The sequence below is a fragment of the Mustela nigripes genome, chromosome 2 (genome assembly GCF_022355385.1).
Source record: "Mustela nigripes isolate SB6536 chromosome 2, MUSNIG.SB6536, whole genome shotgun sequence".
Classification (NCBI taxonomy): domain Eukaryota; kingdom Metazoa; phylum Chordata; class Mammalia; order Carnivora; family Mustelidae; genus Mustela; species Mustela nigripes.
Window position 1 is genome coordinate 202,583,180 of NC_081558.1, and position 7,138 is coordinate 202,590,317.

General features: G+C 34.8%; 1 non-coding gene across 1 annotated transcript; it reads right to left on the reverse strand.

Moving 5' to 3' along the window:
• Positions 1–593: 593 nt before the first annotated feature.
• Positions 594–804, reverse strand: LOC132012594 (small nucleolar RNA U3). The gene has a single exon (XR_009402628.1). It is a non-coding gene; the product is annotated as a small nucleolar RNA U3 (small nucleolar RNA).
• Positions 805–7,138: the final 6,334 nt, after the last annotated feature.

A 7,138-nucleotide genomic window follows, 5' to 3' on the forward strand; every position in this document is an offset into this window, starting at 1 on the left:
TAATTCCTTTATGACCATTTAAAGGCCCAGATATGACAAGTTTTCTTATTAAGTGATGTTTTCCATTTTGCTGTTACTCTAGATAAGTTTAACTGTTTACCAAAATCTGGTCTCTTTGTTCCCACCTTAAAGGTGTAGCTGGAAGGTAGTTACCAAACCAATTATTACATCTTCTCCCTCTCTACCACCCCCTTATTACTATGTGTAGTAACTGTAGCAGTCACTGTATTAGTTGTACTAGTCATTAGTCAATTGAATGAAAGGAAAAGTGGTGTGTGGCATTTGGGGACCAAGGTTTTCAAGAAATGGATGTGCCTTCCTCATGGTGTGACACCTTCTGCTTGCAGTTGTTGAAGACTGTGAGGCCCTATGGGATGATGGAACAGCAGAATAAAAGGAATCCAGGGCAAAGATGTCACCAGGGATGAAAATAAGTCCCTTAACCCAAATGACTTGCTCGAGACTGAAATATGAACAAGATATAAACTTCCATTAAGTTGAGCCCTTAAATCTTTAGGTCTATTTTTATAGCAGTTATCCTGTAAAAATATCCTATCTTAAACAATGAAGCTTTTTCCCCCTCCCCCTCAACCTCCACTGAGATGGTTTCCCTTTCTTTTTGCTCTTCCAAGGGAGGGAAGAGTGATCATCAATGGCAAAGGGCAGCTGTAGAAGCTACACCCAGAGCGAGCTTCATGCTCAGGAAGGGACACTGTACTTCCTCCATGGTTTCCTGGATTCTATATGTTCAGAGAAACTTCTCTAGTGACAAACTATAGAAGTGATCCCTAAAAGTATAGTCTTTTTCTTGCCACTTTTTATAAAAAAATGCTAAATGATCATTTAAGTGTTTTCTAGATTGCAACTTCTGTAATAGCAGGATTGGTGTGTTACCTGTCAACTGCTGAGAAGCTATTGTGACTGTCACTTTGGAAGTGCTTAAATGATTGATGAATCAAAGAAGCAAATCTCTTACAATAGACTAAAAAAGTGGTGTTCATTTTGTCTGACCCAGAAGCAAACTTATGACTCTTATGTCCTTAGCCGATATCTAGCTTTTGTATTTCAACCCAACTAGAATGTTTCCCCAGTGGCTTCATGACAGAACATTCCCAGCTGTTTCAGTGTTGCATAGCAAAGCTCTGACAGCTTTCAGAGTAAGAGTCAATATTAGTTAATAATCCATCTGCAGTTGCAACTATTTCATTTCATCACACTGACAGCTTCTATTCCTCCTATTCCCATTTCCTTTGGAACTGGTGTTGCTGAACATCAGTATTTGCAGAGAGGCTCCAAGCTGTGACTATAAATTCCTTTGAGTTACACACTATTCATTTCCACTCAACATGCTCTAATTAGCTCATAATAAATGCTCTCTAAATATTGCATATCTTACATTTTTCATCAGAATTTGGTAGGAAGAAAGTACTACTCTCCCTTCTGTTAACAAGCCATCTTAGGGCATCTTTCCACAAGACACATTTGATGCATTGTAGTTTATATCTCTCATTTGGCTCCATCAGTGACCCAAGTTCTATCCTTCATTCTACAGGGGAATGTATTCAGAAGTGATGACGCTTCTGTACAGGGAAGGCTGTGCGCACTGCACAAGGATTCTTAAGGCCTTCTGGTGTGAGAACATGGGTATGTGTGCATCCAATAATGGACGGATTATTTTCATATTGCGTTCTGCGGAATGTCCTGATCTCTGAATAAACCTTCTTGTTTTTGATGTTTTCATTTGCATTCTGGAGTTGTTTGAAGAAATTCTATCCATTATTTGTTTGTGTTCTGGAAAGAACCCTACTTCTACTATAGTTGAAATAGTATATACATGAAGAATATGTATGTGTTTTAGTTTTATGTGGCATGTATGGTGTGTGTGTGTGTGTGTGTGTGTGTGTTTGTACGTGTGGGTGTATGTGTGTTTGGTCCTTTTGTATTATTATAGTTTTTAAACAAATTTTGGTATAATTAGAGAATCTTAAAATTAGAAGAATGTTATTGTTCAAATAATTCAACCTCTCATTGTCAGAGATTCTTGTGCAGATGTTGTTTAAGAAAATAAACATATTTGGCAGATGAAAGGTGCCATAGCTAGTCCATCTTTGTTGTCATAGTTAAATAGAACATCTGCTTTGCCTTGTTCCTCTATGATCATTGTCATATTGGTGCTTCTGCTTAAGAAAAAACATTAAAAAAAGTAAGTCATAATTTTTATAAACTATTTGGAACAGTTTTCTAATTTGAAATGAAGTTTTGGAGTTGTATTCACAGAATTCTAGAAATTTGTGTAACCAAGTTTGAGACTCTTGCTCAAGGACATATATATGTAGCTGTTAGTATTCCTGACAATATATCTCTGGATCTCAGTGTTCTAGGTTCTAAGTTTTAGAAGAGTGTTAGAGAACATATTAACATATCTGTGAAAGGTTTATGAGATCATTTTAAAACATCTCAGGTGTTCTCAAATGTAGAAATCTAGAGGCTTTGTATCTAACCTTTCTTTTTCTTTTTTAGATTAAGATGACACAAATTAAATCATTAATTATTGTTTCCACTAATATATTTGGTAAACCCTTGGTTTGGGATATCATAATATAGGAAGAATAAAGGCAAAATATTTCTCAGGTGGTAGCAGCAGTTTTACACTGACCTCAGCCAACCGAAGCTCTAACTTTATGGATTGTGACCACAAAAGTTGTGGTTGATTAAACTTATTTTGAAGTCCTTTATATAGGGTATATTTCACATATGTCAATTTTTATGCTAAAAACAAAAATCCTCAGTGACAGAACTCTATGTCAAATTGTACAGCAAAGGTTGTAAAAAAAAAAAAAAAGTCAAATGTTAAATCCGAAATGCACATTCATTAGTCAGAATGATATTAAAATTTAGGGGCGCCTGGGTGGCTCAGTGGGTTAAAGCCTCTGCCTTCGGCTCAGGTCGTGATCCCAGAGTCCTGGGATTGAGCCCCCAATTGGGCTCTCTGCTCAGCAGGGAGCCTGCTTCCTCCTCTCTCTCTCTCTCTCTGCCTGCCTCTCAGCTTACTTGTGATCTCTGTCTGTAAAATAAATAAATAAAATCTTAAAAAAAAAGAATGTTATTAAAATTTAAGGGATCATAAAACAAAAAAAATGATTTTAAATCTTCCAAAATAAGTGAAATGGCAGCACTTCATTCTTGCTTCTCTTAATCCCTAAGGTTATGCTAAGGTTGTGATCGAAGTGATAGAAGTGATAGAAGCTTGGTCTTAAAAGATGATCTGATTTGAATCATTTGAGAGGCTTAAGACATGAGATTTCAGGGGACGAGAAACATCTTGGAAAAGGCAAAAATGGGGGTAAATCATGGCTCTTAAGGTGTGCTCTGAGAAGGTAATCTAGGTATAAAACAATGAAAATCAAGACTAGAATGACAGCAGAGTGCAAAGGAAAAAACCCTTGACTCCAGAGCACTGACAGGGCTTGAAGCTAGTTACTGACGGGGGACATGAACAATGATGAATCAAACATGATGAGAAATTAACTTGGAAATTGAAAAATGAGTGTGTCTCAAAGATCACATGGAATTTGATAAGATAGGGAATTAAGCTTTAAGAAAGCAAACTAGAGTAAGTTGGATAATTCTGTGTCTAGCCAACAGTTATCTCTGATGAAATGTTGTGAAGATAAAAGAAGTGCTCATCTCTCAACGTCAAAGTAAAATAAACACATTTGCTTCAAAATTACAAAAAAAAAAAACAACAACAACACTATTTTCAACATGATATTGAAGGAGTCTTGACATTTTTTGGCAACTCGGGTGGATTTGTCGGTCTTAATTGTAGAGAGTATTCTATGGTAAGTATGATTAGAATTCTAAGGATTACCCTTGCAAATCAAGTAAAAGCAGGTTTTTGAGTATTATATTTTCACATAGTGTAAATCTAAAATTTAAATTCTACATAATCGTACTTCACAAAAATCCTTCCTGTTTATGTGACTAAATCTAGGAACAAAGATTCGAGGGCAAAAAATAAGCAATAATTCTTATCTAGTCAGATCTTCCCACTAGTAGATACTTAAAAGAAAAAAAAAATCAAGCAAACACCTAATTGGCTGAGTTTGAGGGGTCTGCTTCCTCCATTTTTCATGTACTTTCAACTCTGTATTCAATTATGTAAAAAAAGAAAATATGAGGGAAAAGAAAATTACTGGGTGCTGTTGTGCCTAAGAGATGATGTTCAACACAGTGACAAAAATATGTACTTGAACAGAAATTTTACGATTTAGGTCAATTATACACTTGGGAAGAGCAAATCCTGTTGAATATGGAGTACGTTGAAATGCTCATGTTATTTTTCACATGCTTTGGGTCTTTTTTATTTTCTCTTTTTAAAGAGGGTTTTTTCCCATTATTTAAAAACCCAGTGGGACTATAATGGAACTGGGAAATGTAATCCATATGTTTTGGAACCTATTACAATTAAGTCATCAAATCACCACTGAAAATATTTTGACCATTTAAAATACAAGGACTTTTTATAAATGTATATACACCCACATAAGAAAATAATGCTAAACTCAAAGAATTTAGTTCTGCTTAAGTATTTCACTTCCAAATACTTATTTTCACTTTAATATTGAATGGCATATTAATCAAATACATGATATTAGGATAGTAATATGTATTAAATAATTTTATTACTAATGTGCCATTAGTAATAACATATTAAATTGTCAAGAACAATTTACTATTAAGTAGGCAAAAACTTGTTCAGTGTTCACATATTTATCATCAATTCATTATCTAAACATAAATATTCCTGCAAATAACTTTTCCCAAAAGCAAAACACTTTCAAATGTACTCAGATCTGTTCTGCTGTTATCCTTGGAAAAATTAATCTTTTTTAGGTAAACAATAGAGTTTGATGTTTGGTGTCTTTGTTTAACTATTGGATAAACTCTTCATTCTATCACATTTGAATATTACAGTTAAAGTGTAATATTCCATGCTTTCATGAAAGTATATCTCAGAAAAATTGATTTTTTCTTTTTCGTTGAGTAAGAACATCTTTTCCCATGTCCATGACTTTTTTTCTGGCATTAAACAGGCTACTTAGAAAAACAAACAAAGAAACATGTAATATATGTAATATTATTTATATATATATATATATATATATATATATATATATATATATATATCTCATGTTGTTGGAAGACTCCCCTACTTTGTAATCTACGTTTGTCATGGGTTATCATTTCTGCTTTGCAGGTGAGGTCAGTTAAGCTTCATCCACTGAGTGAGTCACACCATGGGCTGGGTCTTTCCAGGGAGTCCTCTTCCTTCGCTTAAATACTCTTGTGGGTATTGAAACTGTTTTTCATTTTTTCTTAAAAGAGCTTTTCTTTTTCTTAGCTAAGACTGAAAGAATTTTAACAAATATTTCTGACATTAGAGAGTATTTATTCAACGAACTTTAAATTTGAATGCTGCAGTAAATCACAAACTGAAAGAGTATAGCAGCATTTGTTTTTCCTAAAGAAGCACATTGAGGTACCACAGCAGTAGGGAAACTTCAAGCATTTATGAAAATAAAATTGGCAGGGTATTGTTAAAGAAACATTCTTTAAACATAGTGTTTATTCATTTATACAAAAACATTGGTAAATTTTTTTTATAAATATACCTTGCTTTTGAAATACTTTTTAATTCCCATGAAACCTACATTTTTTACAATTCTTGTATATTAGAAGCATAAAATGTAGATGGGTGTCACATATGATTTCTAAACTACTCTGTTATGTTAAGTTATGGTTTTCCTTGTGGAGGGCAGGGCCATCACTGGAACAACTACTGTTTGAGTGTGTAATCACACATGTACTGCTACTGGTATGTGGAGATAGCATGATCTGTTTGTAGAAACATAGAAGACAGCCATATGGTTTAGATTCTGGAATGTGTATTATGAAAACACTTACAGTCCTACCCTGAACCTCCATGGAGAACAATCACACAGATGGGAGAGACTCATGAGCATTATAGTTTAAAAGCTCTTTATGGGGGAACAAAAGGGCTGCGATAAACAAGTAAAGCAGAAACCTCCTCTCTTTACAGTTGTGAATATTGTATCCTGGAAGGGTTATGACTAGTGTGTCCTGGAAAAAGGAGCATAGACCTAGAGTCAATTAGATGGAATTGAAGTGTTTCCACGAGAGAAATTATTCCACTTTTCTGACTCTATGTTTCCCCATTTTTTTTTAAAGATTTTATTTATTTATTTGACAGAGAGAGATCACAAGCAGGCAGAGAGGCAGGCAGAGAGAGAGAAGGAAGCAGGCTCCCTGCTGAGCAGAGAACCCTGGGATCATGACCCGAGCCGAAGGCAGCGGCTTAACCCACTGAGCCACCCAGGCGCCCCTATGTTTCCCCATTTTTAAAAGACAAATCCGACTACTGAACTTTTATATACATTACATCAGAAGCTAATGACATACTATATGATGCTTAACATAACACAATAAAAACTGAAATAAGTAAAATTTAAAAATTAAAAGATTTAGAAAATTAAAATGCTTAGAAAGTTGTAGCATACAATAATTGGTTGTACAGGTTTTAATTTCCCTGCCAATCACACTACCAAATATGAAATATCCCTTTAAGTCATTATTTTTTATAAATGGACAATTAAAATCAAAGTGAAATAAAGCTTGTGTGCAAAGTGCATAAAAGCAATAGTTATTATAGTAATAGAAGTAATTATGTACTGTGTTGTACAAAGAGGCAAGAGAAACACAGCTTTATTTATACACAGGTAATATTAGAGCCATATAGTTCAGTACTGAAATGAATTTATCTTGTAAAAATATACGCCTGGGTGGCTCAGTGGCTTAAAGCCTTTGCCTTCGGCTCAAGTCATGATCTCAGTGTCCTGGGATTGAGCCCTGCATTGGGCTCTCTGTGGGGAGCCTGCTTCCACTTCTCTCTCTCTGACTGCCTCCCCTTCTCTCTCTCTGCCTGCCTCTCTGCCAACTTGTGATCTCTGTCTGTCAAATAAATAGATAAAATCTTTAAATATATATATATATATATACGAGCAGAGATGTTTCAAGGAACACACAGTGTGCTAGCTGACCATACTGCATATGCTCT